The sequence below is a fragment of the Anomaloglossus baeobatrachus genome, chromosome 2, assembly GCF_048569485.1.
Source record: "Anomaloglossus baeobatrachus isolate aAnoBae1 chromosome 2, aAnoBae1.hap1, whole genome shotgun sequence".
In the NCBI taxonomy this organism is placed as follows: domain Eukaryota; kingdom Metazoa; phylum Chordata; class Amphibia; order Anura; family Aromobatidae; genus Anomaloglossus; species Anomaloglossus baeobatrachus.
This window is the reverse complement of record NC_134354.1, coordinates 573039363-573065712: the sequence shown is the minus strand read 5'-3', so window position 1 is coordinate 573065712 and position 26350 is coordinate 573039363. Positions and strand designations below refer to the sequence as shown.

General features: G+C 44.2%; 1 protein-coding gene across 2 annotated transcripts in view; it reads left to right on the top strand.

Annotated features, from left to right (window-relative positions):
• The window catches only part of GPC6 (glypican 6), a 1296759-nt gene that overhangs the window by 240085 nt on the left and 1030324 nt on the right, over positions 1–26350 (top strand). The window lies entirely within an intron of this gene.

Sequence of the window (26350 nt, the reverse complement as noted above, 5' to 3'; positions counted from 1 at the left end):
CCCTTTCCCCCTGCAGATCCCATCCCATTATGGCCCCTTTCCCCCTGCAGATCCCATCCCATTATGGCCCCTTTCCCCCTGCAGATCCCATCCCATTATGGCCTCTTTCCCCAGCAGATCCCATCCCATTATGGCCCCTTTCCCCAGCAGATCCCATCCCATTATGGCCTCTTTCCCCTGCAGATCCTGTCCCATTATGGCCTCTTTCCCCCTGTAGATCCCATTATGGCCCCTTTCCCCCTGCAGATCCCAACCCATTATGGCCCCTTTCTCCATGCAAATACTATCCTTTTATGGCCTCCTCTCCCCATATAGCCACATATAGCTCCCCTCTTATGTGGCCCCTCTTCCCATATAGTGCTCCCCTCTTATGCGGCCCCTCTCCCCATATAGCGCTCCCCTCTTATGTGGCCCCTCTCCACATATAGTGCTCCCCTCTTATGCGGCCCTACTCCCCATATAGCGCTCCCCTCTTATGCGGCCCCTCTCCCCATATAGCACTTCTCTCTTATGTGGCCCCTCTCCCCATATAGCACTCCACTCTTATGTGGCCCCTCTCCCCATATAGCGCTCCCCTCTTATGCGGCCCCTCTCCCCATAGAGCACTCCCCTCTTATGTGGCCCCTCTCCCCATATAGCGCTCCCCTCTTTTGCAGCCCCTCTCCCTGCATCTTCGGTTGACTGAGTGCTTACCTGCAGCGGTGGCCTCTCCTGTGTCTCCCGTCCTCCTCCGTGGCTCGTCTCTGCACGCTGACAGACAGCAGGAGGAGGAGCTCCTTCCTCTCACTGCCGTGACCTCTGCAGCGTCATCTCATCGCTGCATGCCGGGTCAGGTAGCAGACACGCTCCACTGAACCAGGAAATGTGACGCGGAGGTACGGGGATTCATTTGTGCTAGTGTCTTAAAGAGACACTAACACAAGTGAATACAGGGAACTGGATCGCCGGAGCTGTTTCTTGTCGGTTCTGGGAACCGGCTGCTATTTTAACAACTGGTTCTCCAGAACACGACAGAACCAGCTGAATCGCACCCCTGGATTTGCATCTGTGGTTCTACAATTCCGCCCCAGCAGTACGTGGCTGGTTATATTTGACTCCGATCTCTCCTTTACTCCCCACATCTGTTCACTTGCTTGTTCATACTACCTCCACCTCAAAAACATCTTTAGAATTCAACCTTTTCTTACAATTGACTCTGCAAAAACTCTTACTGTCGCACTTATTCATTCTCGCCTGGACTAATGTAACTCTCTACTGATCGGTCTCCCTATTACTAAACTTTCCCCTCTCCATACCATCTTGAATAGTGCAGCCCGGATCATTTTCCTCTCCAACCATTTCACTGATGCCTCTGTCTGTGCCAGTCATTGCACTGGTTGACTATTCGCTACAGAGTCCAATATAAACTTATCACTCTGACCCAAAAAGAACTCCACGGTTCCGCACCGCCTTACATCTCCTCCCTCATCCCTGTCTATCACTCCACCCGTACCCGCCATTCTGCTAATGACCTAAGACTGACATCTTCAATAACTCGAACCTCCAACTCCAGTCTTCAAGATTTCTCACAAGTGGCCCCAATGCTCTGGAACACACTACCAAGAACAATTTGATTACTTCCCAACATCCACACGTTTAAGCGGGCCCTAAAAATGCATTTCTTTAGACTAGCCTATCACCTCACCTCCCTCATCTAACTAGTGCCATTCTGCCCTTCATAAAATTTACTTCCAATTCCTGTCCCCTGTATGTTCTGGTTGCATTCCTCTTTATGTACTTCTTTACACTCTGTACCTGTATAAATTCTGGCTGGTGACTGGTTCATGCAGCTGGTCTTGAATCCCCTATTATATTGATGGCTGGACCATATATGACAAGCTTTTCTCCCCCCCATTCACCTTTTGTGCCTCCCTATTTCCTCATAGACTGTAAGCTTACGATCAGGGCTCTCACACCTCTTGGTATCTGAATTTCGTTATTTTGTATTGTCTCATATTGTCTGTACATATCCCCTCTGAATTGTAAAATGCTGCGGAATATGTTGGCGCTATATAAATAAAAAATATTATTATAGTAGAGCATTTCATCAGATTGACAGCGTGCAGTTTTAGAGTACTTTTACCCTGTAAGTTAATAGTGTTTTTTTTTACTGCAGATTTCCTTAATCAGGCATGATGAGACATTTGTGTTACATTTCAGAAAGAAGGGGATTAACCACATTTGTCCTTGGATGAGTTTGTGGACAACATGAAGTATTTTAGAGGAGGGAGGATGGAAAGGTTATATAACCTAGATTGTCTTTTTTATGAACATTTTTTTGACACTGTGGGATTTTTCAAATCTGATTAAAAGTGTCGTACATGGGCACCCTTATCATGTGGGATGATATAATGGAGCTATGCAAACTTTGCAGAGTAATACTATACTTTGTCTACGAGATTTTCTTATTCATTGCTTGTGCAATACTGAAATGTTAAATAAAGGAACACAAAATCTATATAAAATTGGCTTATTAGAATTTGTGCAACAATATCATGCACTACCCTTTAAATACCAAAATATAATATAATAGATATATAATGTTTTTTTAACAGTAAACCTAATAATGCTGTATTCCTCTATAGAGCTATGGTATACTGTCAGCATCATTGCATGAATTTGTTGGATTGCCGTATTGAAGTCCATTTGATTCTTTCTACGTACAGGTTCAGGCTTCATTATAAAACAGTGAGTTATTCTTGCCGTTAATGCTGCTAAACTACATCTATACGGTATTGGTATATTTAAGGTTGTTCACAGTTTCATGCACCGTTTTTAAAACATTGATATACCATTCCTTTGCAAATATGCTATATTCAGGATGTATGTCAAAAATGAGCAAATCAGGCAAAAATCGAATTTGCCTGTTTGCATAGATTTTTTAAAAAAAAATTATTTGCAGAGAAGTTATTCTCCCTGAATTTAATGTCCCTTATCATGCCCTACCACCTCTCCAAACATCTGAGCTTAATAAATGCAATAGGTTAAACATAAAAATAATTGTTTTACTCACCTCACCAATGACCTATCTGCTCCTCACCACCATTTCCATGGTTTTTGTCATGTTTTGAAATCGTCATTGGCAGCATTGAAATTTACAAGCTTCTCATGCATGGCCGGATCTTTCAGGTTTAATAGGTGGAGTGATGAGCACTAATGCTGAATTACAGGGAAACAGCAAATGCATAGTTTTGGATTCCATAATAGAATATATTTTTTAACCTTGTCACCATACTAAAAAATGTAAGTGTCCCTCTAAGATTTAGATAAAATGGAATCCCTAATTTAATTCAAACTGCAGCGTGTCCTAGTCACATATCAGGATGAGGTGCAGACTGAAGACACACAGCTCCCAAGACCTGTGTCTCCATTGACAAGAGCTGTTTCCCACATATTTCAGTTGTTTGCCAGGAACACAGCTGTGATATATGAAGAATTAGAAGACTGGATTTCCAGCTTCATCCTCCTTCTAATGCCCACCTCTGTCAGTCTTACAGCTTTATAACAATACTGTTAGTGTCAGGTGGACGGGCAGACCCAGGAGGTGGATCCACTGGGCCGATCACCTTCCTGAAGGCAAGGAGTCCGGTAGCCGGAGCACTACAGGTAGCAGGATAGTCCGTGTAAACTAGTGGAATGTAGAAGTCCCTGGGACCACGGAGTCACTGATGGTAGTCCGGGTGACGGAGCTCAGGTTCGGAGGCCGAGATGTTGTCAGGCGGAGTCCGGAACCGATGGAGCGAGAGGATGGGTCACCACAGGGATCAGAGATGGTACGGACTGACAGGATGGCAGATAGTCAGCGTTCGGGGTTCGGGAATCGGCAGGACCGGATGGCGAGGCAGGAGCGGCTCTAGAAGAGAGATAGGTAAGTATGGCACAGAGACACAAGGAGACCTGACTCCTAGCTTGGGAAACACGAAGAACAGGCCCCGCCCACTTGGACATTAAACCCCTTTATACCCTGTACCTGTGTGTTCAATATCCTGTCTGTGGACGCTGGCCCTTTAAGAAAGGGTCAATGACCGCGCGCGCGCCCTAATGCGCATGCGCGAGGCCCGGGTGCCAGAAGCCAGGACAGGGAGCGGCGAACAGGAGGCAGGGGAGCCGGGCTGGAGCGAAGCTGACAGCCGACGCTGGGAGCGGGGACCGGGACGCCTGGGGATCCTAGGTGAGGAGGCCTGGAGGCTGTGGAGCGGGGGACGCCGGACAGAGGAGCCGGGGAGCGAGCCAGGGAAGCTGGGGAGCATGGCAGAGGAGCCGGGGAGCGAGCCAGGGAAGCCGGGGAGCGTGGCAGGGGAGCCGGGGAGCTGGACAGGGGACCCGGGGAGCGTGACAGTACCCCCCCCCACGCCCCCCTCCCCGCAATCGGGACAGGAAGGCACGTATCAGAGGAGTACCCACATTCTCCCGGGGTTCCCAGGACCTATCCTCAGGACCATACCCTGCCCAGTCCACCAGGAAGAACCGTCGGGCCCGTACGGTTTTCATGGCCACGATATCCCTTACCGCATAGATGTCGTCATCGGCAATAGGAGGAGGAGCCGAACAGGCAGCAGCGGAGAAGGGACCAAGGACAACCGGCTTGAGCAGGGAGACATGGAAGGAGTTGGGTATCCTCATCGTGGCTGGGAGCTGCAGCTTGTAGGAGACCTCATTTATTTTGCTGAGGACTTTAAACGGCCCGATGTAGCGAGGACCCAGCTTGTAAGATGGTAGCTTCAATCGGACATACTTGGAGGCAAGCCAGACCAGATCTCCGGGAGAGAAACATGGGGGATCCAGACGCCTCTTGTCTGCGTGTCTCTTCATCCGAAGGGAAGCACGTCCAAGGGACGTCTTGACAGAGTTCCAAATTGTTGCAAAGTCACGTGCTACAGCATCAGCAGCAGGGACATCCGAGGAAGAGGATACAGGTAACGGGACGGAAGGCTGTAGTCCGTAAACGACATGGAAGGGAGAGCTGGAGGAGGACTCACTGACGTGGTAGTTATGGGAGATTTCAGCCCAAGGAAGAAGCGTGGACCAGTCGTCGTGATGGGCGTTGACGTAGTGACGTAAGAAGGAAGTCAAGATCTGATTGACTCGTTCCACTTGGCCATTAGACTGAGGATGGTAGGCTGAAGAAAAGTCCAGAGTCACTCCCAGATGTTTGCAGAGAGCCCTCCAGAAGCGGGAGGTAAACTGAGTTCCCCTGTCGGACACAATGTGTGATGGAAAGCCATGCAACCGGAAGATGTGCTGTATGTAGGCGTCAGCGAGTTCCTGGGCAGAGGGCAGTCCAGCCATAGGGACGAAATGAGCCATTTTGGAGAACCGATCCACCACGACCCATATGACTGTGTGTCCGGAGGACAGGGGTAGGTCCGTAATAAAGTCCATTGCAATGTGTTGCCACGGAACAGAGGGTATAGGCAAAGGCAGAAGACGGCCATATGGCAGATGTTTGGGCATCTTGTTCCTGGCACAAGAGGAGCAGGCTGAGACAAAAGAAGCGACGTCCGTGCGAAGGGATGGCCACCAGTAGTGACGTACAATTGTACTCCATGTTCTCTTCTGACCAGCATGGCCGGCTGTTTTCGAGGCATGGCCCCAGTGCAACACTTTTTGCCTGTCTGTCTCAGAGACATAGGTCTTCCCGGGCGGTATCTGGGCCAGGGTGACAGGAGCCACTGGAATGATTTTACTAGGGCAGATGATTGGCTGGGATGTCTCCTCCTCCTCCTCCATGGGCATGAATGACCTGGACAAGGCATCTGCGCGTACATTCTTGTCCGCGGGTCGGAAATGGAGCTGGAAATCGAACCTGGCAAAGAACAAGGACCACCTGGCTTGCCGTGGGTTCAGTCGCTGAGCAGACCGCAGGTATTCCAGGTTCTTGTGGTCCGTGTAAATGATTACGGGGTACACTGCTCCCTCCAGAAGGTAGCGCCATTCCTCCAGAGCCAGTTTGACTGCCAATAGCTCTCGGTCACCGATGGTGTAGTTGCGTTCAGGCGCAGAGAAGCTCTTGGAGAAGAAACCGCAAGTAACCATCTTCCCGGAGGAGGACTTCTGCATGAGCACTGCTCCGGCTCCCGAGGAGGAGGCATCCACCTCCAAGCTGAACTGTCGGTTTAACTCCGGACGGTGGAGCACAGGGGAGGAAGCAAATGCCCGCTTCAGGGAGCCAAACGCGGCGTCGGCCGCAGGTGACCAGTCCTTTGGATTAGCCCCCTTCTTGGTCAAGGCAGAGAGAGGTGCAGTCAGAGCAGAGAAGTGAGGGATGAACTGACGGTAATAGTTTGCGAATCCCAGAAAGCATTGGATTGCCTTCAGTCCAGAAGGAGGGGGCCAGTTGAGAATGGCAGAGACCTTCTCCGGATCCATCTGCAGGCCGGTATCGGAGATTATGTAACCCAGGAAGGGAAGAGAAGACTGCTCGAAGACACACTTCTCGTACTTGGCGTACAGACGGTTCTCCCTCAGTCTTTGTAGTACCAGGTGCACGTTCTCTCTGTGGGTCTGGAGGTCCGGAGAAAAGACCAGGATGTCATCAAGATACCCCACCACACAGACGTAGAGAAGGTCTCGGAACACGTCGTTCACCAATTCCTGAAAGACTGCTGGTGCGTTACACAGGCCGAAGGGCATCACACAGTATTCATAGTGCCCATCGCGAGTATTGAACGCGGTCTTCCATTCGTCCCCTGAGCGGATGCGGATCAGGTTGTAGGCACCCCGAAGATCCAACTTGGTGAACACACGAGCTCCTCTAAGCCGATCAAACAATTCGGGGATGAGCGGTAGGGGGTACTTATTTTTCACGGTGATTTGGTTCAATCCCCGGTAGTCTATGCATGGGCGTAGGTCGCCTTCTTTCTTCTTAACGAAGAAGAAGCCTGCTCCAGCAGGAGAGGAGGATCTCCGAATGAATCCCCTTGCCAGGTTCTCTGTGGTGTAGGTAGACATGGCCCTTGTTTCGGCAGGAGACAGCGGATATATCCGTCCTCGAGGTGGGGTAGTTCCCGGGAGCAGGTCGATGGCACAATCGTAAGGACGATGTGGCGGAAGTACCTCTGATTCCTTTTTGTCAAAGACATCCGCGAAGGGCCAATAGGCCGAGGGCAGTCCTGGTAGGGACTCTGGAACCGGAGGTCGTCGGATGGGCTGTATAGTCTTCAGACAGTTCTCGTGGCAAGAGGAGCCCCATCGGGTGATTTCACCCGTACCCCAGCTGACTGACAGTTCGTGTGTCCGTAACCAGGGGAGTCCCAGCAGGATTTGATGGGACATGTGTGGGAGGACGTAGAGAGCGATGTTCTCGGTGTGCAGGGCACCGATACGCAGTTCCACCGGCCTGGTTATCCACGAGATGGTGTCATAGAGGGGTCTCCCATCCACGGAGGCAATCACGAGGGGTTTGTCGAGTGGAGTAACAGGCACCTGGTACTTGTCCACCGTGGCCTGCTGGATGAAATTGCCTGCTGTCCCGGAATCGAGGTACGCCTCGGCCGTGAACCGCGTCTCTCCCGTTGTCACTTGAACAGTCCACATAACCGGGTCTGAGAGAGTCCCAGCACCTAGGGTGGCCTCTCCTACCAACCCTAGGCTTTGGAGTTTCCCGGCCTCTCTGGACAGGAGCGTAGAAGGTGTGTGCCCTCTCCGCAGTAGAAGCAGAGGCCCTTGGCGAGCCGCTCTGCTCGGCGTTGTTCAGACTGCCGCACACGGTCGATCTGCATAGGCTCGTGGACGGAGACACCAGATGCCGTTGACTGAAGTACAGCGGGCTTCTGCGGAGGAGAGGAGTGCCGTATCGGACGTCTCTCACGGGACACCTCTTTGGATCGTTCCTGAAAGCGAATGTCCACTCGAGTCGCTAGGGTAATCAGGGCATCCAGGGTGGACGGTACGTCACGACCAGCCAGCTCATCTTTAATTCGACCCGAGAGTCCTTCCCAGAAGGCGGCGGTTAGAGCCTCATTGTTCCACCCGAGTTCCGAAGCCAAGGTGCGAAAACGGATGGCATATTGACCCACGGTCAGAGTCCCCTGACGTAACCGGAGGAGAGATGAGGCAGACGCAGAGGCGCGTCCGGGCTCGTCAAAGGTGCCACGAAATGCCTGCAGGAACTCCTGGATGTTCGTGGTCACAGGGTCCTCCTTCTCCCACAAGGGGTTCATCCACGCCAGTGCCTCACCTTCTAGATGGGACATCATGAACGCGACCTTGGCTTGGTCGGAGGCAAACAAATGCGGCAGCAGCTTGAAATGAAGGGAGCACTGGTTTATGAATCCCCTGCAGGTCTTGGGATCTCCGGCGTACCGGGGTGGTGAGGCCAAATGAAGCCTGGAAGCATCCGAGGAGGCTGCCACGGGAGCTGGAGCCGTGGATTGTCTAGTGGAAGCCCGAGATGCTGAAGATGTAACCGACGCTTGTAGCATGTTCAGGCGGGCGTCCACAGAAGACATAAAGTTCAGCATGCAGGTCTGAGTCTCACGCTGGCGTGTGAGTTCCTCCTGCAAGGCCGCTAGTGCTTCGGCGGGATCCATGGCCTGTTCTTACTGTTAGGGCCAGGTGGACGGGCAGACCCAGGAGGTGGATCCACTGGGCCGAACACCTTCCTGAAGGCAAGGAGTCCGGTAGCCGGAGCACTACAGGTAGCAGGATAGTCCGTGTAAACTAGTGGAATGTAGAAGTCCCTGGGACCACGGAGTCACTGATGGTAGTCCGGGTGACGGAGCTCAGGTTCGGAGGCCGAGATGTTGTCAGGCGGAGTCCGGAACCGATGGAGCGAGAGGATGGGTCACCACAGGGATCAGAGATGGTACGGACTGACAGGATGGCAGATAGTCAGCGTTCGGGGTTCGGGAATCGGCAGGACCGGATGGCGAGGCAGGAGCGGCTCTAGAAGAGAGATAGGTAAGTATGGCACAGAGACACAAGGAGACCTGACTCCTAGCTTGGGAAACACGAAGAACAGGCCCCGCCCACTTGGACATTAAACCCCTTTATACCCTGTACCTGTGTGTTCAATATCCTGTCTGTGGACGCTGGCCCTTTAAGAAAGGGTCAATGACCGCGCGCGCGCCCTAATGCGCATGCGCGAGGCCCGGGTGCCAGAAGCCAGGACAGGGAGCGGCGAACAGGAGGCAGGGGAGCCGGGCTGGAGCGAAGCTGACAGCCGACGCTGGGAGCGGGAACCGGGACGCCTGGGGATCCTAGGTGAGGAGGCCTGGAGGCTGTGGAGCGGGGGACGCCGGACAGAGGAGCCGGGGAGCGAGCCAGGGAAGCCGGGGAGCGTGGCAGGGGAGCCGGGGAGCTGGACAGGGGACCCGGGGAGCGTGACAAACACATGGGGACTTACTGTGCCCAACTGAAAAATAATCATTGAAGAGAATGAAGCTGGAGAAATCCCCTATTGTGCTTTGTGAGGAATAGCTTTATAGTACACATATGAAAGCCCTGCTCCCGGCCGAGTTAAGTATGTGTGATACAGCTCTTGTTTGCAGAGATGCAGATCTCAGGAGAAGAAATGAGCGAGCGGGAACTGTAAAGTTCAAGGTTTGTACTGAACACAGGTTCTAAAAAAAATCAGTGTTCGACTTTGGGGTTTAAGTGCTGTACGTATGCTAATGACTTGACTGAGCATTGGGGTGCTTGGTGTGCTCGGTATGCTCAGTGCTTGGCCCAGTGAGAGTCATTTGCAGTCTCTGAATGGCTCTCACTGAAAGTAAAAACATTTTTTGATGTAGTGTGTACAAAAAAAAAATCAACTTACAGTTTCTCCCCCGTAAGTGCTCTATTTATGGCTAGCTGTATGTGGGCGGACAGCCAGACTGCCAAATCAGTGACTTACAATGGAGTTCTGGCTTCAGAATGAAGAATGAAGTTCAGGTTAATTTTGGGTCCCAAACTGATTTTTATCCAAAGTCTGGCTGAACCTGGCGAACCTGAACTTCCACGAGTCCGCTCATTTCTACTCGGGAGCTGTGTGTCTTCAGTCTGCAGTCCATCCTGACACATGGGCTGCAATTGAATCATATCAGGGATGACATTTCATCTCATTCTCACAGAAACCCGTTAACATACACTGGTAACTTTTCCTTAAAGTGTTAAGGGTGCTTTACACACTGCGACATCGCTAGCGATCTCATTAGCGATGTGACACACCAGATCCCAGAAAAGTTTTGCTGAGATCGCACATAGGTCATTTTTGTAGCGCCGGTCACATGTGCGATCTTGGCAAATCGTATGTGCGATCTGGCGTGTTACATCGCTAATGAGATCGCTAGCGATGTCACAGCATTTAAAGCACCCTTTACTGTTCTTTTGAAGCATCATATTAAAATTTTCCATGAGCAAATTTTTGCTTTCCTCTTATCATGGCAATTCATATTCTCCCAGTTATTGATAGTAATAGATTAATTCCACTTGATATGATTTGAGTTTTAATGAAACTAATTGTGCATTTTTAGCTGAATGCTTGAAGAGCCACTTACACATGCTGATCATTAGCTCAATTGTGTAGCATAAAAATGACCACTATAAATGGTTGAACTGTGCTTTCCTGACCAATAAAAATGTTCATGAATTGGAAATATCACAGTTGATGCATTAATTCATTTCTGAAATCTATAATGTTTTAATTAGAATGATCAAACATTTTCTCATGAAGAAGGAATTTGAAAAATGCTATATAGACCCATTATTGTCAATTTTAAGGAGTTTGTCATCAGAATTCTTTCAATAAAATTAACAGCAGATAGTGTACCTACAGACATGAGAAAACATATAACTTTTGCTGCGGATCATGCAAATAAAATATTTAAATCTTTATGGTAATTACTTTGCCAGCGCTATGACTGTTGTCTTTAGAACCATCCCAAATGCCTAGTTTGTCTTGATTGACGGAACCATCGCTATTTGATGTCATAATCATTTCATTCCCAGGGGTGGCACATGCACCGTAAGCTCTTGGATTTATTTAACTACATGTTCAATGTAGCATATTTGTAACTACACTACCTAGCACTTTCATTACTTTTATATTTTAGACTCTGCTGACAGACAATATTTAGAGGAAACTAATCACTGTAAACTCCACTTAAGTGTGGACATACCATTGCTGCAACCTGTGCTTCCACATAGGGGCTCAAGACGTAAGGGGTCCATTTCTACATCCCGAGCAGTTGAAATTGTACATTATGAAGAGCTCTTAGGCTGCAAAGGAACATTGTTCTTGTACAAGCAACATCTCGCTGTATGCGCTCCTGCTTCTGCTAACTACACAGTCCTTACGTACCTGTGTACAATCAATTTCATAGGTTAATGTGACCACAAAGTAATTTAAGGAGTATAAACAAAACATATAGAATGTAGGAAAATGTTGCAGAAATGGCACGAGATTTATAATCTAAGGCTTTGTGCCCACGGGAGCCTGTTTGTGCGGATTTTGCCGCGGAAAACCTGCGGATTTTTCTGGATTTTCCAGATAAATCCGCAGGTTTTAGCATGTACAGGCACTCCCCATGTTATCCTATGGGACATGGGGAGTGCTGTGTCCACGCTGCGGAAAGTGCAGCTGCCGAACATGCTGCGGATGTAGGCATCCGCATGTATAATTGCACGTCAATTATTCATGCGGAATTACCTGCGGATGTCCCGGACCTCCGCTATGGAGATGTGAGGCCGAGACGTCCGCAGGTAAGCCGCATGACTCTCCGCATGTTTCCGCAGCTATTCCGCTGTAATCTAGCAGCTAAAAATAGCTGCGGATGCCAGTGGGCAGCTGCGGGAAACATGCGCTCGTACCTGTGGATACATCCGCAGGTACGAGCGCCCGTGGGCACATAGCCTTAGAAGTTCCAGTATCAAATTTGAGGCACGTCTCAGACTGGCATAGTCTTAGAAGCTGTGGTTGGCTGCACTGTTGGACTCATTGTGACCATTTGAAGTATTCTGATTAACATATTCCCCTGCTAATTATTCACATTAAATATACTGTGTAATTTTTTGTATGCAGCTTTATTGTAAAACACAATCAACTGCGCTTTTCAATAGCCAAAGAGAAATACCAAATTAACCTAAATTGGTTATCATTTTGTAAACCCTATCCACATGTAGCAGGAAAAAGTTATAACAGTTATAACTGATATGTCATTTCAGGTAACTTTTCAAAATAAGCTCCATATATACAGTATGTGTACATAAGGAATAATAGGAATGTGGATTAGAGTGCACGGGGTAATTTAAAATCACTGTTACTGTGGTAGAAAAAGCAGATAATGAGGAAAATTGTGTAGAATAATGAAATAATAATATATAAATAATCTACATATAGACAAATAAACCAAATATGTCATATAAGAAATATTAAAATATTAATGAAGAATGAAGGAACCTTTTTCATGACTCCCTTCTTAATCTATCATTATCTTCAATGCTCCCCTTTTTGAGGTTTCTATGTTCTCCATGTGGCCCTTACTGCCCATCCTTGTCTCCAGCACTTTCCTGTTTAATTACCCTCTTTATTACCTCATTTTACTTATTTTACTTCCTAATGTCAGGTTATGCAAAATCCCTTGGAGACATGACACCTCTTTTATCTTTCTGTCACATGGTGTGACGACGTACATTGGAATAGGGGTGTCTACACTATTAACACTGCACTAGGGTTAGGGTAGCCTTAGCTGACCCTGTTTCTAAAGATATATCTAATATATAATAATATTTATTCACTTATATAGCGCTATTAATTCCATAGTGTTTAACATGCATCAACAACACTGTTCCCATTGTTGCTCACAATCTATAGTCCCCATCAGTATGTCTTTGGAGTGTGGGAGGAAACCGGAGTACCCGGAGAAAACCCATGAAAAACATACAAACTCTTTGCAGATGGTGTCCTTCATAAGATTTTAACCCAGGACCCCAGCGTTGCAAGACTTTCAGTGCTAACCACTGTGCCACCGTGCCACCCCATCTAATAGTGGTAATACTTGTCCCGTCTTCTTAGCCCTAGCTCCTGAATTACCCTGGTCTATAACCCTACTCCCCCACCGCCAGGGAGGGCCGGGACAGGAGGGGTTTATGCCACACAAATAGACAGACAGGGAAAATCCACAACTCAAACTCACTGCACACACACACAAAGGTAAGACAATACATGCTCAAAAGGAAATAAAAAATCAGGGAATAAATAAACAGACAACAAGAATATTTCCACAATACACCAAATAACGCACAGGAGATTACCAGAACTACAGTAGATCACCACAGCACAAGGACCGGTATGGCATATGAAGCTATAATCGACATGGGGGAACAGGCTCCACCAACTTTTAAAGGGCAGAGGCTGCTATGATAGTCTCCTGTAACTAGTGATGCTAGCAGCAATCCACAGGCGGGCAAAAATTAACTCCTGCTAGACTGATCACTAATAAGCACACAACTGGTCGATGCCCGAGTCTGATTGTGCAACTCAAAAGCACCAGGGAAACCTTAGTGTGACTCAGCAGTGTGAACAGGGTCAGAAGTCACCATGATTCTCAGTGAGTTTAGAGTTGAACACTGTGTGACACTTTCTACTATGTTCCTAGTACTTAGTGTATATTGTCAGACTGTCAATATATATTTTCAGTCTGGCGCATGCCAATGTCCAGAAACATCAAAGACGCTCTCATCTACAAATACAGCATACTCAGTGCAACTTTTGCTTTTATAAAACATTCCTTTTTATTGAGTTCATAAAGTAATTACCTTTCTTTCTGCTCAACTAGTATACTAAAGTTCCATGGTTGTATAGTTTTACAGGGCACTCCTTTCTGTTCTTAATTTGGTGCACTCCTAATATACCTGAAAATAAAACATGTCCATTAATGTTTATTCATATATCTACCTAACTTTCTTGCTGAAAAAACATTCTACTCCTTATAACAACAGATATGTCTTGCCTCATGTTTACAGCGCAGCTTATGGGATGTTTATCTGGCGCCTTCATTATACAAGAGTATTTTGCATATGACATCTTTAGTTGATTTGTATATAGGTATATACAGTATGTGGTTTATATATTATGTATCACTATTCTCCACAATATACCTCATTATCTGCTTCCTTCTACTACAGCAACAATAATGAGGAAGAGTAGAAACCTCTTGACTGTATTAATTTTTGCCAATGATATGAATTTTGATAACTCCTGGCATCAACCTACCTAACTGACACTTTCCATCATATATGACTGTGCAGTGAATTGTTCATGTACTTGAGGAATAATATTTCTGGTTCCTATATGACTTGCATCTTTCATTTTTCACAAGTTTCCTCTCTATTAAATTTCTCATTTTTACATCTCTCTGTGCAAGTTGGGTAGAGAATAGCTTTTACATCACCTCCTTAAACCCCTTCTTGACCAGGCTTTTTTCCATTTATGTCTTTTGCCCCCCTTCTTCCGAGAGCCGTAACTTTGTTATTTTTCCGTCAATCTTGCCATATGAAGGCTAGTTTTTTGCAGGACCAGCTATACTTTTAAATGAAAGAAACCATGAGTTTTACCATATAGTGTACTGGAAAATGGCAAAAAAATGCCAAGTGTGGAAAAGATTGCTAAAAAAGAGCGATTGCACGTTTGTTTTGCCGGTATTTTATTCACTATATGGTAAAACTGATGTATCAGTGTGATGCCTCAGATTGGTATAAGTTCGTAATGCCAAATATAAATAGGTTCACTTTTATCTAAGGGGTTATAAAAATTCAGAAGTTTGTCCCAAAAAAGTGGCACACTTTTTGTGCCATTGCCGCGACCTGTAGCATTCTCATTTTTCGGGATATGGAGTTCAGTAACAACTTATTTTTTGTCTCTGAAACTGCCATTTTTAATGGTACCATTTCTGTGTAGATGCTACGCTTTGATCACCTGTAATTGCATTTTGCTCAAAATTTTCGACAACCAAAAAACGGAATTTTGGCATTTGGAATTTTTTTCCACAATGCCATTTACTGAACAGGTTAATTGATTTCATATTTTGATATATCGGGCATTTGTAAATGCGGCGATTCCAAATATGTGTTTATTTTTTATTTTTGTATTTTTTTTTGCCGCTATGCCATTTACCAATCAGGCTGATTGATTTTATAATTTGATAGATTGGACATTTTTGACTATTGCGATACCAAATGTGAGTATATATACAGCATATACACACATATATATATATATATATATATATATATATATATATATATGTATATACATACATATATATATATATATATATATATATATATATATATATATATATATATATATATATATATATATATATATATATATATATACAGTCAAATGAAAAAGTTTGGGCACCCCTATTAATGTTAACCTTTTTTCTTTATAACAATTTGGGTTTTTGCAACAGCTATTTCAGTTTCATGTATCTAATAACTGATGGACTGAGTAATATTTCTGGATTGAAATGAGGTTTATTGTGCTAACAGAAAATGTGCAATCCACATTTAAACAAAATTTGACCAGTGCAAAAGTATGGGCACCCTTATCAATTTTTTGATTTGAACACTCCTAGCTACTTTTTACTGATTTACTGAAGCACTAAATTGGTTTTGTAACCTCATTGAGCGTTGAACTTCATAGGCAGGTGTATCCAATCATGAGAAAAGGTATTTAAGGTGGCCACTTGCAAGTTGTTCTCCTATTTGAATCTCCTATGAAGAGTGGCATCATGGGCTCCTCAAAACAACTCTCAAATGATCTGAAAACTTATAGGTGCTAGAGGTGGGGAGACAAAAGGCGCAAATAGGGTCTTACCCGATATAACTTGAATGATAAGAAAGGAAAAGGTACACTCACCTGATATGGTTGTGCCAGTCACAACTCCTTAGATCGCATGTGAGTGTCAGCGTGGTTTAAAGCAGCGGCCCCGTAAATGGTAAAATTGTATATAGAAAGAAGGAAAACGGGTTTTAGCCGCGCTAAAAACCACTGATGCAGGATTAATAAAGAAGTTTCTTTTTTATTACAGCATTCCAACGCGTTTCAGAGACAAGGACCGTCTCCTTCCTCAGGGAAAAAATAAATCATACACATGTCTACAGCCTAATAGAAATCATACAAGCATTAGGCTGTAGACATGTGTATGATTTCTTTTTTCCCTGAGGAAGGAGACGGTCCTTGTCTCTGAAATGCGTTGGAATGCTGTAATAAAAAAGAAACTTCTTTATTAATCCTGCATCAGTGGTTTTTAGCGCGGCTAAAACCCGTTTTCCTTCTTTCTATATACAAATGATCTGAAAACAAAGATTATTCAACATAGTTGTTCAGGGGAAGGATACAAAAAGTTGTCTCATAGATTTAAACTGGTCAGTTTCCACTGTGAGGGACATAGTAAGGAAATGGAAGAATACAGGTACAGTTCTTGTTAAGCCCAGAAGTGGCAGGCCAAGAAAAATATCAGAAAGGCAGAGAAGAATGGTGACAACAGTCAAGGACAATCCACAGACCACCTCCAAAGACCTGCAACATCATCTTGCTTCAGATGGTGTCAATTTGCATCGGTCAACAATACAGCGCACTTTGCACAGGGAGAAGCTGTATGGAAGAGTGATGCGAAAGAAGCCGTTTCTGCAAGCACGGCACAAACAGAGTCGCCTGAGGTATGCAAAAGCACATTTGGACAAGCCAGTTACATTTTGGAAGAAGGTCCTGTGGACTGATGAAACAAAGATTGAGTTGTTTGGTCATACAAAAAGGCGTTATGCATGGAGGCAAAAAAACACGGCATTCAAAGAAAAGCACTTGCTAAACACAGTAAAATTTGGTGGAGGTTCCATCATGCTTTGAGGCTGTGTGGCGAAGGCCGGCACCGGGAATCTTGTTAAAGTTGAGGGTCGCATGGATTCAACTCAGTATCAGCAGATTCTTGACAATAATGTGCAAGAATAAGTGACGAAGGTGAAGTTACGCAGGGGATGGATATTTCAGCAAGACAATGATCCAAAACACCGCTCCAAATCTACTCAGGCATTCATGCAGAGGAACAATTGCAATGTTCTGCAATGTTCTGGATCCCAGTCCCCAGACCTGAATATCATTGAAAATCTGTGAGATGATGTGAAGCGTGCTGTCCATGCTCAGCAACCATCAAACTTAACTGAACTGGAATTGTTTTGTAAACAGGAATAGTCAAATATACCTTCATCCAGGATCCAGGAACTCATTAAAAGCTACAGGAATCGACTAGAGTCTGTTATTTTTGCAAAAGGAGGATCTACAAAATATTAGTGTCACTTTTATGTTGAGGTGCCCATACTTTTGCACCGGTCAAATTTTGTTTAAATGCAGATTGCACATTTTCTGTTAGTACAATAAACCTCATTTCAATCCAGAAATATTACTCAGTCCATCAGTTATTTGATATATGAAACTGAAATAGCTGTTGCAAAAACCCAAATTGTTATAAAGAAAAAAGGTTAACATTAATAGGGGTATATATATATTTATTTTTTTTTTTAATTTTCAGTGGGGTGAATGGGGGATTATTTAAACTTGTAAGGGTTTTTTTAAACTTTTTTATATTTTTTTATTCTACTAATTCCCCTAGGGCACTATATAGACCAGCAGTTTAATCGATTATTCATTTCTGTTGATCAGAGCTGTACAGCTCTGATCTGCAGTAATGCAGCTTTCCTGTTAGAACTGCTGCTCTGTCAGCTCTAACAGGAACTACGTCATGATAGCGACAGGCGTCATCACATTACCCGTTGCTATCATGGCAACCATCGGCTCTGCATGATTGAGTCACGAGGCCTACGATGGCATTGGGGAAAGGCGATTTCCCTGCCACAGCCATTTTAATTGGCCTGTCACATTTTGATAGCGCGATCTATGGGGTTAATAGGCGCCGGTGGATCACAGATCCAGCAGTACTGAGCTATGTGGCTGTGAATAAAACAGTTCCTTGAAGGTGCAGCATGATCTGCCCTTCTCCAACTGTGCTGGTTGCTCCCCACTATCCCTCCCCTTTCTTAACAGAGTATAATTGGAGGTGTAACCTGACATCTCACTCTATGAGGTGTCAGGTTACACCTCATAGACATAATTGAGTTGATTTTTTGTTTTTATGTGTTCAGGAGGTGGGGTGTTAATATCTCTATAATAAGACAGAGAAATATATTTCTCTAATAAGATACATTACAAAGTTTTATATTTGTTTAAACTGTGTTGATTTATGATTTTTCTAAACAATGAATTTAAAGCAGGCTGCTGTTTTTAAATTTACAGAATGCTCGCTATGTTGCAAAAATATTAGAATTAATTGTTATTTTCACAAATAGGATTGGCCTTATTTTATACTGTGAAAAAAATGTTTGTCTCCTTTGTATTTGTGTGTGACTGTAGCATGTAGTATGTTCACAGTGATAGCAACAAACATATCTGCTGGTTTGTTTATTTTCCCTAAATGATTTTTCCTACACCAAATAATAATAATAATGCGTCTACATCTTTGGGAATATCCAGTCTCCAGTGTTAGCTTTTCTACTTGCCCTTTCCTGTTCTTATTTAATTACCGGTTCTCTGGAGCTTTAACAAACCTCATATATTCCTCTGGCCTAATTCCTGCTAATACTTAAATTTTGAAAGCAATAGGTACTATCTCTAATTAATTGAGTGCTGACACATTTAAACCACACTGGGATTTTTAGGAGGGTCTATTCATAGCTTAGTAGATTTAGGTTGTATTACCTTTTAATAGGCCAACTAAGTGATTACTCTCCATTTACATCTTTTACTTAATTAACCCCCCACGCACTTTACAGTCTTATTATACGGAGGACATATTACAAAGCCTTAATGTGCTAGCTTATATTTAGAACACAATGTCTTTGCTTGTATATAATTTTTTCTAGAAATACTATGACCGTATCAGTTAAATCTGAGTACTTTGTGCTTCAGAGTGGCTCCACGGACAGTATATAAGGTATCACTGGTATTTTTTATATCAATAAAGAGGAATAAAGCATGGTTACTCTAACAGTATCAACAACAAACATGTCACTCTACATGATCCGATTTAGAGTAGCAAATCACAAGTGACAGTGACTGCCCAACCACTGATGTGAATATAAACAATATAAAGCAAGTCACTGACCACAGGTCTGCGAAACCACAAATTAATCTGATAGCTGATAACATATCCATCAAGAAACAATTTTATATGGATGCTGAACTTGATTCAGATACCATTGTGTCAGGTCCCATAGAAAATCATTGATTGTGAAAGAGAAGAGTCTGACACACGATATCGCAGTTCAGTTGCTGTAACTGAACACTTGAAGCTATCATTACAAAGCATTCACCCACAACATGCTATGAATAATCAACCATGCTGAAGCTGTACTCGTGCATAGTAAGCATTTAGCGCGTATCTACACTTTCACAGGAAAATGATTATTGTAAAGGGCTTTTCAGTATAATCAGTTCTCTGAATCACTTTATTAGTGATTTTTGTTGATAACCCACCCAAAGTCTGTACTAAATTACTAAACTAAGCAGTTTCCTCCTGCTGCGAGGCTCCCGTCTTCAGTACAGGAACAAGCTCTGTACAAACGGTGCTGTAAACTCCTATGAAATTCACTCCTGCACTGAAGACGCAGGGCACTGCTTAGTTTGGTGTGACCTTCGGGAAAGATTTTCAGCTGTCTACTCCGGGTTATCCGCAGAAATTGCTAATAGAGTGATATTGAATGCTGATTATACTGCAGAGTCCTGCACTACAAAAATTTCTTCTGAAAGTGTTAATACAATATATGGCTCTCTTGAAGAGTTGAGCATGTACCTAACTATTCACACTCAGAATACTCATAACGACTACTGTTTAATACTTGCGTATTCATTCTGAATAGCGTGTGCAGTGCAAGTCAATGGGAAATACTCGCAATGTATCGAGTAACCCGAATTCCGTACTATTCGCTACTCGCACAAATAGTATGGCATCCGGGTTACTCATTACATTAAGAGTTTTTCCCCATTGACTTGCATTGCACATGCTATTCAGAATGAATACCCAAGTACTAGACAGTATTCGTTATGAGTATAGTGAATGTGAATAGTTAGATACTTGCTCAACTCTTTTCTCTTGCTAACTACCTATTTGAATTAAGAATTCATATTTATTTTATTTTACTTAATTATAAAATGAAACATGGAGCATGTGGATTAAGCAGATTGGAGAATATATTTTAAATGGATACAAGGATACGTTTTGACTCATTGAAAAATCCGCATCCCTGACTTGACAGAAACACCAACCTTTTAGGCCACACACACACTTTGAGTATTTGGTGAGTTTTTTACCTCAGTATTTGTAAGTCAAAACCAGGAGAGGAACAATCAGAGGAAAAGTATAATAGAAGCACGAGCACCACTTCTGAATTTATCTCCCACTTCTGGTTTTGACTACAAATACTGAGGTAAAAAAGTCACCAAATACTCAAACTGTGCACGTGGCCTTAGTCTTCCCAAATTTCATAAAGTGTTTTGCCAGATGCAAATGCTGAGTATTTGGTGAGTTTTTTTACCTCAGTATTTGAAATCTAAAACCAGGAGTGGGTAAAAAAATGTGAAAGTAGTGCTCGTGTTTCTATTATACTTTTCCTGTGATTGTTCAGGTTTTAGCTAACAAATACTAAGGTAAAAAAAACTCACCAAATACACAATGTGATCACGTGACCTAAATCTTAATGTTAGGCCCCATGCACACGTTGATTATTTGGTGAGGTTTTTATCTCAGTATTTGTTGCCAAAAGCAGAAATGGAACAATCAGAAAAAAAGTGTAATATTGTTCTGCATTTTTTACCCACTGCTAGTTTTGGCTTACAAATACTCAATATGTGCACATGGCCTTTAACTTTTGAATTTACAAATTACATAACGTGTGCTAAAAAACTGACTATGTATAAAAATTGTAGGGGTAAATAGATTATCTTCACAGGGAAAGAGAGGAAATTATAGCATGAAACCAAAGTCTTCAAATATGAGATTATTACATTTAATTATTTTTTATTATTTTTATGTTCTCCTTCGTGTTAAGAAATTATAAAAATTAAATCACTCTACCAGTCTACAGGTTTTTTTTTCACATTTCCTTTTTGGCACAACTAGTGGTTGATGTCAAATACTCAGTGGGATATCAATCAAGCAATAGGCTTGTCATAGTGACTCTGTATATCCCCAGTACCACACATGACTCTTCTTAACTAATGATGAGTGAGTGTGCTTGGCACTGCTAGTTACTTGATCAAGTATTTGGGTGCTCGGATACTTTTAGAGCTCGGCCGAGTATCGTGAGTTCTCGGATGTTTCGCCTGTGAAATGACCACAAAGCACAGGCTTGCTTCACTACATGATGTGTGCAGGCACCCCAAGGAGAGCCATTCGCAGTCTTTGAATAGCTCTCCCAGGGATAAAACAACATTCTCAGACGTAATGTGCAAAAAAAAAAAAAACTAAAACCTTACCCTTCCTTCTGCTAGAAGTGCTCTGTTTATGGCTGGCTGTATGTGCGCAGAGGTCACTTGCATCAAGCTTGTCCAAACGTCTGACCTGCTCAATTTGACTAACAAGCATTTGAGCATTTTAGTGCTCGCCCATCACTACTTGTACGTTTTTTGTAGACGTTCGTAACATAACACTTGATTTTCAAACAGGATAAAAAACATACAATTTCAAAAAGAGCATGTACTGAAGGATGCTTAAAATATTTGTAACATACTCACTAGAAATATGGTGACAGGCTCCTTTCAAAAATTAATAATTATATATGTCATTATGTAATAAAGCTAAAATTAAAAAAAAAAATAATCTTTTGATCTTCATGGTAACAATTTGCATTGTTATTAAGGGTTAAAGTTACAATGTTCCTGTACTAAAAACGCACATTTAAAAAAATAATATAAATATGTCAACAAAATCAAATATAAGTGAGTAATAAGTAAAATAGGAAGATGGTAGTAGTGGAGTTTCACAAAAATGATCTAATGCTTTATGTACAGTATGAAAAAAAGCAGCAATTCAAAAAAATGCTTAGTGACTCAGATAAAAATTAACCAAGGCCACGACTGTCTGTTACTGTTGTAGGCATTATTTCGTATGGACTTGCCTTCAACTCAACCTCTAAGAATGATTCCCAAGGACAGCTGGGTCAAAGACTTTTGAAAAGTAATGGTCCCTGTGGGAAGCCCAATTACAGAGGAATTAACCAATTCTTAGTTCTATTTGCAGATCAACATTTTTTTATTTATGTTTCTTACATGTTATTCCTTTTACCAGCTATGGTTTATAGACGCATTTGCATTTCATTTGTAACTGTAAAATACACAGGCTTTTTTTAAAAAAAAGATGTTATATAGTTCTGTTAACAGTGCTAATTTTAGCATTTATATTATAGCATGGAACACCCGGACACTACCCCTGGAATCACGACCATAGGAAGGTCGAAATTCTTTTTGCTATTACCAAAGGAGTTCAAATGCTGAAGAGGTGCTAAAATTCAGCCATAAATAGATATGGTAGAAACAGCCTTAAATAGAACAAAAGTTTGCACCTCTAAAAAGATTCTAGAAATACAATTTATGATTATGAAATACTATTATTTAATTATTTTTATTATTATTATTTATTTATAGAGCACCATTGATTCCATGGTGCTGTACATGAGAAGAAGTTACATCCAAAATACATATACAAGTTGCTGTAGACAGACCGGCACAGAGGGAAGCGGACCCTGCCCTTGCAGGCTTACATTCTTTAGGATAATAGGGAGGAAACAGTAGGTGGGGTGATGGTGAGGTGGCATCTTCAGCAGTGGTAAGACAACAGGTTCGGCACTGGGTCAATCGAGACTATAGGCATTTCTTAACAGATGAGTTTTCAAGTTCCGTTTCAAGCGTGCAAGTGTAGCAAGTAATCTGATGTGTTGAGGCAGCAAATTCACAAAGACATGGGATGCTTGGGAGAAGTCTTGGAGGCAGTTGGATGAGTAGGGAATAAGTGAGGAGGAGAAAAGGAGATCTCAGGAGGACCGGAGATTAGGTATTGGAGTGTAGTGGGAGATTAGTTAGGAGATATACGGAGGATATAGATTATGTACGGCTGTATATGTCAGTGTTAAGCCCACTTTACACGTTGCAATTAGTTGTACAATCGCATTTGCGATGTGACACGCCCAGGTTGCATACGGGATCTATGAGATTTCACGTTGGTCGTTCATTTGCTGTCACACGAGCGTTAGTAGTCTATGTTAAATTGGTCAATTGTGTGTGCGATCCTTTAGATCATGTGTTCTGTGACGTATGCATTGGGCACCTTTTTTTTTTTTTTATTTATTGACTTGCCAAGCGTGTGTAATGTGTAGGGATGCGTTTTTACTATGTCATCTGCCATTCAGCTCTGCTACATGGCCGCTAACAGCAGACACAGACAGCCATGTAGCAGAGCTGAATGGCAGATGACAGCAGACACAGACAGAGCCGCACTGTCAGAATGAACTCGGGTGAACTTCACCCGACTTCATTGTGATGCTGCGGCTCTGTCTGTGTCGCGTCCTGATTAGCGGTCACCAGTGAAGACTCACCGGTGACCGCTAATCTCCTGAGTAACTGAAGTTACCAGCCCTCTCTCATATACTCACCAATCCCCGATCCCCGGCGCTGCACGGCTTTCTCACTGCTCCGGCGGCTTTTACTGTTTTGAAAAAGCCGGCCGCCCATTAAACAATTTCGTATTCCCTGCTTTCCCCGCCCACCGGCGCCTATGATTGGTTACAGTGAGACACGCCCCCACTCTGAGTGACAGGTGTCACACTGCACCCAATCACAGCAGCCGGTGGGCGTGTCTATACTGTGTAGTGAAATAAATAATTAAATAATTAAAAAAAAACGGCGTGCGGTTCCCCCCATTTTTAAAACCAGCCAGATAAAGCCATACGGCTGAAGGCTGGTATTCTCAGGATGGGGAGCTCCACGTTATGGGGAGCCCCCCACCCTAACAATATCAGCCAACAGCCGCCCAGAATTGCCGCATACATTAAATGCGACAGTTCTGGGACTGTACCCGGCTCTTCCCGATTTACCCTGGTGCGTTGGCAAATCGGGGTAATAAGGAGTTATTGGCAGCCCATAGCTGCCAATAAGTCCTAGATTAATCATGTCAGGCGTCTATGAGACACCTTCCATGATTAATCTGTAAGTTACAGTAAATAAACACACACCCGAAAAAATCCTTTATTAGAAATAAAAACACACACATATACCCTGGTTTACCACTTTAATCAGCCCCAAAAAGCCCTCCTTGTCCGGCGTAATCCAGGATGATCCAGCATCGCTTCCACCGCAGCTGCATGGAGGTGACCGGAGCCGCAGCAGACACAGCCGCTCCGGTCACCTCCACGCAGCAAATGAACACAGCCGCGCGATCAGCTGCTGTCACTGAGGTTACCCGCGGCCACCGCTGCATCCACCGGTGGCCGCGGGTAACCTCAGTGACAGCAGCTGATCGCGCGGCTGTGTTCATTTGCTGCATGGAGGTGACCGGAGCGGCTGTGTCTGCTGCGGCTCCGGTCACCTCCATGCAGCTGCGGTGGAAGCGACGCTGGATCATCCTGGATTACGCCGGACAAGGAGGGCTTTTTGGGGCTGATTAAAGTGGTGAACCAGGGTATATGTGTGTGTTTTTATTTCTAATAAAGGATTTTTTCGGGTGTGTGTTTATTTACTGTAACTTACAGATTAATCATGGAAGGTGTCTCATAGACGCCTGACATGATTAATCTAGGACTTATTGGCAGCTATGGGCTGCCAATAACTCCTTATTACCCCGATTTGCCAACGCACCAGGGTAAATCGGGAAGAGCCGGGTACAGTCCCAGAACTGTCGCATCTAATGTATGCGGCAATTCTGGGCGGCTGTTGGCTGACATTGTTAGGGTGGGGGGCTCCCCATAACGTGGAGCTCCCCATCCTGAGAATACCAGCCTTCAGCCGTATGGCTTTATCTGGCTGGTTTTAAAAATGGGGGGAACCGCACGCCGTTTTTTTTAATTATTTAATTATTTATTTCACTACACAGTATAGACACGCCCACCGGCTGCTGTGATTGGGTGCAGTGTGACACCTGTCACTCAGAGTGGGGGCGTGTCTCACTGTAACCACTCATAGGCGCTGGTGGGCGGGGAAAGCAGGGAATAGGAGATTGTTTAATGGGCGGCCGGCTTTTTCAAAACAGTAAAAGCCGCCGGAGCAGTGTGAATGCCGTGCAGCGCCAGGGATCGGGGATCGGTGAGTATATGAGAGAGGGGGATAGACTGACATGGACTGAGAGTGAGGGACAGAGATAGTGACGGACTGACAGAGATTAGTGCATGACAGACATTGTGAGGCGCTTCAGAACGCAGCTTTTCAGCTGCGCTCTGAAGCAGACCTTTTTTAAGCTGCGGTGCAGAGCGCACACCTGCGCACATAGCATCAGACAACAAAATCGTATGAGGGATGTCACACGTTACAATTGACTAGGTTCTTGCAACAAAACGCTCAATTCTAGAGAATGATACGATGTGTTTGCGATCAACGGTTTTGCGTTCAATCCTGATCGCATGTAGCTGTCACACGCAGATACGTCACAAACGATGCCGGATGTGCGTCACTTACAACTTGACCCCAACGACGGATTGTGAGATATATTGAAGCGTGTGTAGCGGGCTTTAGTAGTTTGAATTGAATACGGTGGAGAATTGGGAACCAATGGAAGGATTTGCAGAGGGGAGAAGTGGGATGGCAGTGAAGAGTAAGGTGGATCAGTCCGGCAGCAGGATGTATTGGAGAGGTGCAAGAGTGTTAGCAGGGAGGCTACAGAGGAGGATATTGGAGTAATTGAGGTGGCAGCTTATGAGGGCATGCACTAACATTTTCATAGATTGAGAATTGAGGAAAGGTTGGATTTCTGGAAACATTTTTTATTTGTAGATGGCATAAGGCAGTGAGGGATTTAATGTATGGTATGAAGGACAATGGTAAGTCGAGGGTCACTCTGTGGTTGCAGACTTCCGGTACTGAGGAGATTGTGACGTTATTCAGTGCAATAGAACAGGTAGGGAACATAGGTGAGATGGATGAAAGATGATGAGTCCAGTTTTTGCCAACATTGAGCTTTCGGAAGCAAGGGATTTAATAATTGTACTATTATTATGCATGTATAAAAAATAATGCCTTATATATTGTGTATAAAATAAATATATCAACTTTAGGCTCTACTATATCCAA